This window comes from Aristolochia californica, unplaced genomic scaffold (genome assembly GCF_029961685.1).
Source record: "Aristolochia californica isolate CCGP_79_NKW_82.1479 unplaced genomic scaffold, dmAriCali1.0.hap1 SCAF_9, whole genome shotgun sequence".
In the NCBI taxonomy this organism is placed as follows: Eukaryota; Viridiplantae; Streptophyta; class Magnoliopsida; order Piperales; family Aristolochiaceae; genus Aristolochia; species Aristolochia californica.
Window position 1 is genome coordinate 28562723 of NW_027182290.1, and position 10732 is coordinate 28573454.

At 38.4% G+C, this 10732-nt stretch overlaps 2 pseudogenes; one reads left to right on the forward strand and one right to left on the reverse strand.

The window, feature by feature from the left end:
* Nucleotides 1–684: 684 nt before the first annotated feature.
* Nucleotides 685–2180, forward strand: LOC137940721 (AAA-ATPase ASD, mitochondrial-like; annotated as a pseudogene).
* Nucleotides 1902–10076, reverse strand: LOC137940722 (uncharacterized; annotated as a pseudogene).
* Nucleotides 10077–10732: the final 656 nt, after the last annotated feature.

Below are 10732 nucleotides of genomic sequence, written 5' to 3' on the forward strand. Positions count from 1 at the left end.
ATAATATAGTCTTTTATTAATTATTTTATTAATATATTTTAATCCAATACATTAAATCACTTATAATAATTATCTTTTTAGTTATATATTCTTTTTAAGTATATTATAAAAAAATTAAATATTCTCTTTATTTATATCATAATTTTTATTTTGGAACATTCACTTAAACTTGGTTTTTTCCCATTTTACCGGCCTCCGTTTGGATGCAAATCGGTGGGATTTAAAGACATATTTTATCACACGAAGGCTTGGAGTTGAGTCGTTCTGCGTCACGGTGACGAGGTGTCGTTGATGTAATGAGCGCAAAACCGAAGGACCCGTCAGGTTTTCAACGTTTTTAATCTTTAAATAGAAGGAGATTGCGACGAAGACCATCAAATTATCGGGAGGAAGAAGAATTAAATATTTAAAAAAATATATTATTCTTATAAAAACATTAAAAGACTTATGTCGTCAACATCTTCTCAGCCGCCTATGTAGACTTACTGGCTTTCAATTTCCATGCAGCTCGCACGGATTTCTATCACACGAAAACTTGGACTGGGGTCGTTCTGCGTCACGGTGACCACGTGTCGATGATTTAATGAGCACGGGCAAAACCGAAGGACCCGTCAGGTCTTCAGCGTTTTTAATCTTTATATAGGAGATTGCGACGAAGACTATCAAGTTATCGGGAGGAAGAAAATGGCAATGGACGCGATGGGATGGAGCAGCTTGGGCTCAGCTGCTGCAAGTTTAATGTTCTTATGGGCAGTCGCCAGCCAGTATTTTCCCCACGGTCTGCATATGTACCTTCGGAAATACATTGATAAAATCTGGAGCTTCGTCTACCCCTACGTCGAGATCACGTTCAAAGAATACTCCGGCGAGCGTATGAAGCGGAGCGAGGTTTACGCCAGCATCCAGACGTACCTGAGCGCCACCACCGCCAAGCAGGCCAAGCGGTTGACGGCCGACGCGGTTAAGGACGGCAAAGATCTCGTCCTCTCCCTTGACGACTTCCAGCAGGTCACCGACGACTTCCGTGGCATCAAGTTCTGGTGGAGTTCCCGGAAAAGTACTTCCCATCGAAGCGTCATTTCATGGTACCCGGCTCAGGAGGATCCCAGATTTTACCGGCTCACCGTTGACCGGAAGCATCGCCTCGTCGTCACCGATTATCTCCAGCATGTGAGGGACAAGGGCAAGGAGATCGAGGTGAAGTCCCGACAGAGGAAGCTCTATACGAACAATCCCACTTCGAATTGGTACGGATACAAGAGCAGCGTGTGGAGCCATGTGGTGTTCGAACACCCAGCGACGTTCGACACGCTCGCCATGGAACCCCGGAAGAAGGAGGAGATTCTTCAAGAACTTGAGAGTTTTCGAAGGGGAAAAGATTTCTATCGAAAGATTGGAAAGGCTTGGAAAAGAGGGTACCTTCTGTATGGCCCGCCGGGTACAGGGAAATCCACCATGATCGCAGCAATGGCTAATTATCTAGATTATGATATCTATGATGTAGAATTGACTGCAATCAAGGATAACACGGAGCTGCGGAAGCTGCTGATAGAGACGACGGCCAAGTCCCTTATTGGGACATTAGCAAAGTTACTCTCTCTGGACCAGGTAAGCAAGAAGAGAATAACATTAGCAAAGTTACTCTCTCTGGCCTGCTCAATTTCGTCGATGGGCTCTGGTCTTCGTGCGGAGGAGAACGAATCATCGTCTTCACTACAAATCATGTGGAGAAGCTGGACCCGGCTTTGATTCGGAAGGGCCGAATGGATAAGCACATCGAGCTCTCCTACTGTTGCTTTGAGACTTTTAAAGTGCTGGCTAGAAACTACCTGAGTATTGATTCACACCCTCTCTTTGAAACTGTCAGGGAGCTTTTGGGTGAATGCAAAATCACACCAGCTGATGTTGCCGAGAATTTGATGCCTAAATCTTATGTCACCACAGCAGAAGAGAGTAGTATCCAGCGATGCCTTGAAAGTCTGATCGAAGATCTTCAAAAAGCCAAGGAAGAAGCAGTTATTAAGGCTGAAGAGAACAGCAAAGAGAAGTTAGATGAAGAAGCGACCATTACAAAAGAAGGAAGCAGCAAAGAAATGTCCAACGGAATTGAAAATGGTGTATCCCTCACAGACGGGATCAAGGATGAAGGAAACAACAGCAAAATGAATGGGAAATTGTGATGATATTAAGGGGGGGTTAGTGCACTTAAAAGGGGCCGAGGGAAAGTGAATAGAAAATGAATAATTTTCATGTCAGTGTGTTCGATGTAAATTATACTAGAAAACACTTTCTTGTGTTAGTACCAAAAATAAAAAATGCAGTATAAATACTTTTTATGCTGATCTGGTTATGTATGTGCATCACTTCTTTCCTTTTTTATAGTAGAATCTTCAATACAGGCGTTCAGAAAAAGATTAAGAGAAAATATACTCTTCAAAGAACTGTGAAGAATCATAATGAGCCGTCAGGAATAAAATAAATGAACAAGTGCAACAAACAAAATCTACTGTAAACAAGTAATACCATCTTGAGGATTTTGAAACGATATCTCATAACATGGCGCACATATAAATAAGGCAAAAGTTATTGCAAAGCAATTGCTACTTCAGTATAGAGATTATGAATCAGAGAACGAGTGAATTGAAAGATATAGTGTAGGGGAAAAATGACAACTAGCGTATTCTGACTGCAAACATAGTAAGTTGTACCTAATCAAGGACTGCAACAAAGGACTACACGTTCAAACAACATTGTCTTAATGTGTGAGAGAACAACAACTATCCTAGAGTTGGAAAAGAAATTCACCCGATGAACGTGAAGGCAAGCTTTCTGCCCAGCCAAAGTTGAGCCATAAATCCTTATAACTAGAACCTCCTCGACGTTTTGACCTTCAATGTCAAACGAAAGGAACAAGATGCATATCAAACCACAAGATAGACTATCAAGAACCATCATAAAAATATTTAAAAAAAAAAACAAAAACAAGGTAGCAGTCTCTCCAACTCTCTACCATGAAAGTTGTTGTAGCATATATCTATGTCCAGGATCGGAGGAGCCGTATAGTAATCAATTGAGATGATTGGCATTGAAAAGATGTTCGCATCATTTTGTGAAGACATTGGCACAACAATTGGCATAAACCAGAGATATCGAGCTTCGTAGGCGGAAATTTCAGTTGGTACTTCAGACAGCGGAGATTTGAGTATATCAGAATCTACTTCCACTTTGGGTTTTCTCTGTGTTGGAACTTAAAAACAGCTATTTCTTCATCGACTATGAGAAAGTTCGTAGGGGAAAAAGAAAGCGAGAGACGAGAGAGGGGAATTAGAGAGGTTCTGGCAGAGAGCGAGAGGCGAGAGACAAGGTTACGGTAGAGAGGGCAAGATGAGGTTACGGTAGAGAGGGTGAGATGAGGTTACGGTAGAGAGGGTGAGGCGAGTGAGGGGAACCAGAGAGGGCCGAGAGAGAAGGTCGAGCGAGAGCGGGACGCAGAGAGCGTCGAGCGAACGAGTGACAGTGAATGAATCAGGTTTAGGGTCAGAATTCACTTTCACTCGGTTTACCCTGGAGTGAGTGAAAAGTGAATGAACTGGTGAAGTGTTGGAGTTAGAAGGTAGCTGAAAGAAGAAAGTTGGCTGTAGTTCTGGGTTACTGTAATTTCATTTCTGTAATCAAATTCTGGTTTCCAACAGAATCTAATGATGTGTAAAAAAATGATCTTAGATGGAGGTTTCTACTTTCTACTGTAGGTATCAGTCTCTAATTTGAATTATGCAATATACAGTACAGTTAGACTTGGAACGCTTCACTGTAAAGTTATGTATTAACACATGGATTTGGGAAACAGTATATTTGCTTATTTGTATTTCAAAGATAGCATTTGCACAATGCATCTTGATGCACAGCGACATAACTACTATATTCAAAAATATCTAAAGAACTGTATGAAAATTATCCAAAAAAATTAAAAGCCTAAAGCGTGCCAGCAGATCAAAGAAGTTAAAAGCCATCACACAAGAAGATCAAAGACACTCACAAGTAGAAATGTCTGTAAAGTTCAAGATAATAAATGTGACTGTTTAAGCTCAAACGAAGCCCAAACACTAATTCCAAGACCTTCATAAGCATGACTTCAGCAATCAAAAGAAAGCATGGATGTAAACCTGTGATGCTATAAGCCATGTCACTCATGCATAAACACACAAGGACAGCCAGAGATGAGAATGAAGGCCAACAAGAAAGAATTGGCAGACTATACTGGCACCAGAAGCAATGGCAAATCATGCAAGCCTGATTCATGAAGGGAGCTGGGTATGCAAGGCTGGAAGTCAAGAGGGCTGATCCAAGATAGCAGCTGCTAGTGAAACTTATCTTGGCCAAACATAAACCAAACTCGCTAAGGTACTGCACAGAAAGTTACAGTATCCATCATCCTATTTAACCTTTGTCTAGGTGTTGTAAACGTGGCAATTGCAACAACTAAAGGTGTTCATGACGAGCACCAGGGATATAATTTGAAACATCTGGCAAAGTAGTTCCTAGATGTGCATGACAGCTCCATAACCATCTGGAGCACTACTGTTCATATTGTTGATATATGTTGTGCATTGGACAATACATATTGAATTTTGAAAGTAATATCACACCAAAGATATCAGATTTTACTATTTTTCAATAATTTTTAACCCAAGTCAAACCAACATAGCTAGATGAGTGAAAGAGTGCACATCTCCTTTCAGTTCCCTTGTGGGTGAGAATAAGAGGCTTGTTTCACCCTCTTGTCCCAATATGAGACCTGACAAACACATAGGAGCAATCCTGGCCCATTGTCCTACAAGTAGATTACACATTGAGATGTACAGGCTAATGATAGGACGAGAGTAATCATGAAATATGTCTTGTTTGGTTTATTTAGAGAGTGAAAATTAGTATTTGAATCAAGATCTTAAATGCCAGCAAGTTGATAAAAGCAACAACCTCCACCTCTTTTCCTTATTGAGCTTTTCATTAAATAATACCTCATGAGTAAGTGGGTCTCCTGTACCAGGCATCTGATATTCTAAACTATTGAAGAATAGGTACGAAAGAGTCTCACATAACTCTTACAGCGAAAAGTCTCACAGAGCTAGAATTCTTATGGTAGAGTCTTACAGAAATCTCACAAAAGGAGGTCTTACAAAAGAGTCTCAGTTAAACGTGTTTTAATTATATTAGTCTTCTATTTAAGTTCAGTTATTTAATTGTTTTAATACTTATTTTAACTTTGGGTGTAATTGGAACAAGGGTAGTATAATTGGAATTAGATTCTACTTACTTTTTCTATTATAAATAGAGGTTTATGTACTCAAATTACATCAAGTTAGTGATGTTTTTCTCTTTTCCAAAAATTAATTATGGAATCATCGCGGGTTATGTGAGTTGACTAGGTCAACTCACAGATAATGTGATCATTTTCTGATCTATCATCTCAAGCAGTTTAGGTTCATATTCTATCTTTTTTCTTTCGTCATGTCCCAATACCCGTTGTTTTCTTGGCATCCGCACCTCTATACTGAGCTTTTCATATTACAAATTATATATTGACGAAAAGATCTTCAAGTCTACTTTCCAACGCAAAAAGAAGTTTGGCAATCTGAGTTTTCTTCAAAGAGAAATCGATGCAAATTTGGCAATAAAAGTTTTTTACAAAGAAAAATCAATATTTGAAGCAACAAAGGTTAGACTGCAAGAAAAGTTGGAATAGCAGCAGAAAGCTTCAATTTTTGAGTTGTTTTATGCCATCAAGAACAAGATTTTATATAGAGATTTATATGTCAAAAGAAAGATATGTAAGTCTATTTTCTACCTTATCAAACCAATTCTCAATCTGAGTTTTCCTTAGGGAGATATCAATTTCGCAAGGTTCAATGGTCATGCTGGCCAAAGAAGAAAGAGTATTCAGTTTCACTAGATTATAGAATCCAAAATCTATTAGACTTTTCTCTCAAAATAATTATATTTTGTGAAGCAATATTATACTTGAATAAAAGGTATCGAAGTCTAGTTTCAGAACAAGAAAATTTCATGTCAATTTGATCTAAATTTAAGGATATATTCGTATTGGAGTTTACAAGGGACAAACTACATAACAATGAAAATCAATAGGACATAAAAAACTCAAGAGCGAAGTTTTTTATACCAAATTAGGTATCAAATTAAAGCTCTTTGAGTCTAGTTTCTTGAGCAACAAGTCTTTTGTGATTCTGAGCTATATTTTTTGAGATATCGATATCAGAAATACCAAAGGTCAGTTCTTTCGAAAATCTCTTTTTTTTTCCTATTTTCTCTCCTATTATCCCTCCATGTATTGGCGTGAATTTAGTACCTTTTCTCCTAGAATCCTAGTTTTTTAGCCAAATTTCTCTTTTAATCAGAGAGTTTTGGTTAGACTTAATTGCTCCATGATGTGCTCATTCAAGGTATGCAATATCTTGCTTCAAAATTATTTTCGAGTTTGTAGTTTTTGTTACTTGGTTATGTATCTTCCGCACAGTTAACTCCGAAAAATTGTGGTCACCACAAAAAAGTTAATACTTGGTCAAGTTTATTAACTTCTACTGTTATAGTCTCTCCTAGTTTTCAAAAAAAAAAAAAAGTGATTTTGGAAGTATGAGTGTTGCATAGTCGTCTCCTTCCAGTTAAAGTTGTTTTCCTCTAATATTTTTTTAGTTTGTCATCTTGTATTTTTATGACTTCTGTGCAATGCTTAGACCCATTACCTAAAAAGTACAGGAGTGTGCCCAATATCCAACTTGAGTCAAGTCTTTTGTTCTTCACCCAAGAGGTGATTTGTGTTTGAGCTAACTTTAAAAAGTGAGAAGTCTCTTTGTTAAGCCCAAAAGTTGGACTGTTTTTTCCGCCTTTAAAATTGAACGGAGTATGTTTCTGAATATGGTCGTTTTGAGTGGTGTATGGAGTTTTGTCGTATAGCTAAGAGTGATTTTCTTCTACCATATTATGTTTTGTCCAAGTTGGGTCTCTATGTCATTTTTATCCCTACCTTGAGGGGAGAAGTAGAAGAAGAGAAAGAGGTATTTTGTTACACATGTTGTGGTAATTTTTATGTGACCAAAATATTCAAAAAAGGGGAAGAATGGATGATGAAGATTCAACATCTATGAAGAAGTTTTAGACAATAAAGATTGAAGATCAAGAATCCTTTTCATTGCAAGTTGAAGTTATAAACTCCATCTTGAGGGGGAGTATTGAAGAGCAAGTATAAAAGAGTCTCACATAACTCTCATAGAAAGAAGTCTCACAGAGCCAGAATTCTATGGTGGAGTCTCACAGGAGGTCTCACAGAAGAGTCTCAGTTAAACTTGTTTCAATTATGTTAGTCTTTTATTTATGTTCAGTTGTTTAATTATTTTAAGACTTATCTTTTAGTGTTTACCTTTGGGTGTAATTGGGATAATGGAAGTTTAATTGTAATTGGATTCTACTTATTTTCTCTATTATAAATAGAGGCTTATGTACTGAAATTACATCAAGTCAATGAAATTTTTCTCTTTTCCAAAAATTCAACATAAACCATTACATAATAATCTTTGATTGAGTGAATACACTTGTGACACTTTGCACCATGGGGGAGAAAGTCAAATAAATCAAACATGGCTTGCCATTGGAGAGTTGAAACAAACCTTTTATTCTCACCCACAAGGGAACTGGATTGAGTGGGTTGGTCAGGCCAGATGGCATAGCAAAATGTTGTAGACTATAATATATTGATGGCCACGCCACAAACTGACAGGAAGAGCAAGATTTACTGGTCCTCGAAGCACTAATAAATAGTATGGCAATCCCCAAGCTTGTTAACATCTTTATCTCACAGTAAATTGTTAGAATTGCTGTTGGAAAGGTATACCCATGCCACCTTTCAACTGCATATGCTATTATTCCAACCTCACCAGTTAGTAACATCAAACATGCAGTAACAAAATTACTTCCTTCAATTAAGCAAGCATTAAATGGTAGTCCAGAAATTTAACAACAAAAAACTGTGATACCTCATTCTGCTAAAGACACATAAGTCCCTTGAGTATAGGCTTTGAATTAATGAAAAGAATCTTAAACCAGCACTAGTACCGAAATGGTCAAAGATTTCCCACCTCTCTGTCATGAGTTTCGTAGCAAGCTTTTTTATCAATCTCTCTTTCCTCCAGCTGATTAATCACAAATAGATTTCCCACAAATGGCAACAAATTATAATGGTCCTAAAAAAGCAACCAAGTGACTGGATTTGTTGGGAGCCTCGGAGGAGTGATAATGCCAACTGGGTTCACTTAATGGTACTGCTTCATGTCCAAACAAGTTTGAAATCCCATATGTACTTTTCATCATAAATAAAAGCATCCTGACTAGGTCCTGACTAAGTCCCCCTTATTGCACAAAAGAAATCATGTCACACTGTAGGAAACAACAAGACAAGGTCCAATTAAGTATGGATAGCACTTTGATCCACAAGACAATGAACAAACAAGGGGTGAGCTACCCTTAAGGCATCAGATTTTCAATGCTGACTAGTTATCCTGACAAAAACTCTTAAGTATACACCAATAAGTGTTATGCCAAAATACAAAATCAGTTTGTAAGCCTACAGGACAATGTAAAAAGCATGCCTTATCTATAACGAAATGTCCCTTCAACAGTAGCAGTATAAAATGTGAAATCCCATGTTTGAACTTGTGTGGTGTAAAAGCCGTTTCACATGAAAGAAGTGATCTCAAAAACTTTAGCAAAAACACTGTTAAATTGGGTCCAAGGCCCATCCCAAAATGACTAGCCACTTAGGAATCCTTTTCTGCCAACTAATAAAATTAAAATCTTTTATCTCACTAATCTATGTGGGACTATTCCTTAACACTCCCCCTCACGTGTAGGCACGTGGATAATTTGGGTGAAGGCCCTCACGTGTAGACATGTGGATAATTTTGGTAGAATGCCCACATACGAGTACTTGCTTTGATACCATGTTAAATTAGATCCAAAGCCTATCCCAAAATGACTAGCCACTTAGGAAACCTCTACTGCCAACTAATAAACTCAAGATCTTTTACATGTGGGACTATTCCTTAACAAACACTAAATTAACTGCACCATTTGCACACCAAGAAGGTAACCATATTACCAAAAAAACATGGCGTTGCCTAAACACGTTGGCAGGTGTACCTGGTCTGGCAAAAAGAATCAAACACTAGGATGTTCGGCCCGAAGCAAAATTGCAAATGAATAGAAATGCATATCAGGGTTTCTAAATGATGAACCTAACAGTGATAACTAAGAGAACTCAGCAGCGTAAGAAAGCCCTAATATCATCCAAATCTGAAACAAGCATTTGACCAAGTAACAGGAGAAGTCATCATCCTAAAACAAGAACTGTGAATTTCTACAAATATAAATCTACGCGTTTCTCAGAATCTGTGATAAAAATCATCCTATACATATCTGAGATAAGCTGGAATTTTAATCCGAATGAACAGAAAACTCATAGCGTACGCAATTACCACCGAGGAAATTCCGGCTGATGCGAACGAAACCCTCACACTCTTTGCACGGTTGCGGTCAAGCGCGAGATCCATAAGCACGATCCCAATCCCATCTAACACGAACATGAAACCTGACCAGAGACCCTCAATTATGTACTGGCCATTTACTCGTCCTGGGAGAAAAACGACCGGGCGGACGGCACCGGTGACACGATCCTCAGTGCTACCGATGCTGGGAGGTTCCACGATGATGTCGTACACAATGCCTGAGACAACGACGAAATAAGCAAGCAGGAGGAGATAGAAAACGGTCATTGCCGAGGGAAGGGAAAAAGAGGGAAATTTCAGGAGAAGGCGAGGGGCACGAAGGAAAGAGTAGGGAAGGATCTTGAGGACGTGGAGGAAGGGATCGATGGAGCTGTGATCCGGAGACGAAGATTGACCTATGGTGGAGCTGGCGGCCACTGATTGCGCCTTCTGAGCCACCCTCTGCCTGGAAATTCCGGCGTCTTTCGCTAGTTTCCCTGCTGTACGCTGGGACCCGTGTCTATGTCAGCGGCATCGGTAGGAGATGAACCGGACGAAAATGCCCAGGTCTGTAGTGCACGACAGAAAAAGTGAACTAAATTTGAATTACCTCTTTCACTTGCATTTAGATAGACTAGCTCGATAGAACCTCCTATGGGCAGTTCATTTCCTTTATGATTGTTGTTATTGTAGTTTAATTTTCTCTTTCTGTGGTGGCTTTAATGCTGCCCTCCTTTGGATCCTATGTTCTACCTTTTTCTCTATCAAACCTCTTTAATAATTTTTGTTTTTCGTTGTCTCTATCAAACGTCATTGCTAGATGTCAGAGGATAGATGCTCATACTCATGATTATCATATTACCTCGATTTCAAGTAACATGCGCATTCACTTTCCTTTGATTTTATTTAGCATGCTTCATCCTTATATCCATGTTTAGCCCTTCAAGTTGGTTTTGTATCTGTGAATATTTTTGTTTTTACCTTTGGTAAATTATACTATAAGGCATACCCTCCAATGTTTCTCTTCTTGTTGTTAGAAGTTTATTGGTGCTAGTAGCATTAGACTGCTCTAGACACTATAAAAGTAACCATGTTTGTTTAGGTATATTAATTTTTATATTTAATTAAATTAATATTTTATTCTTAATTTATAAATTATTTATCTTATTTTATTAATTGAA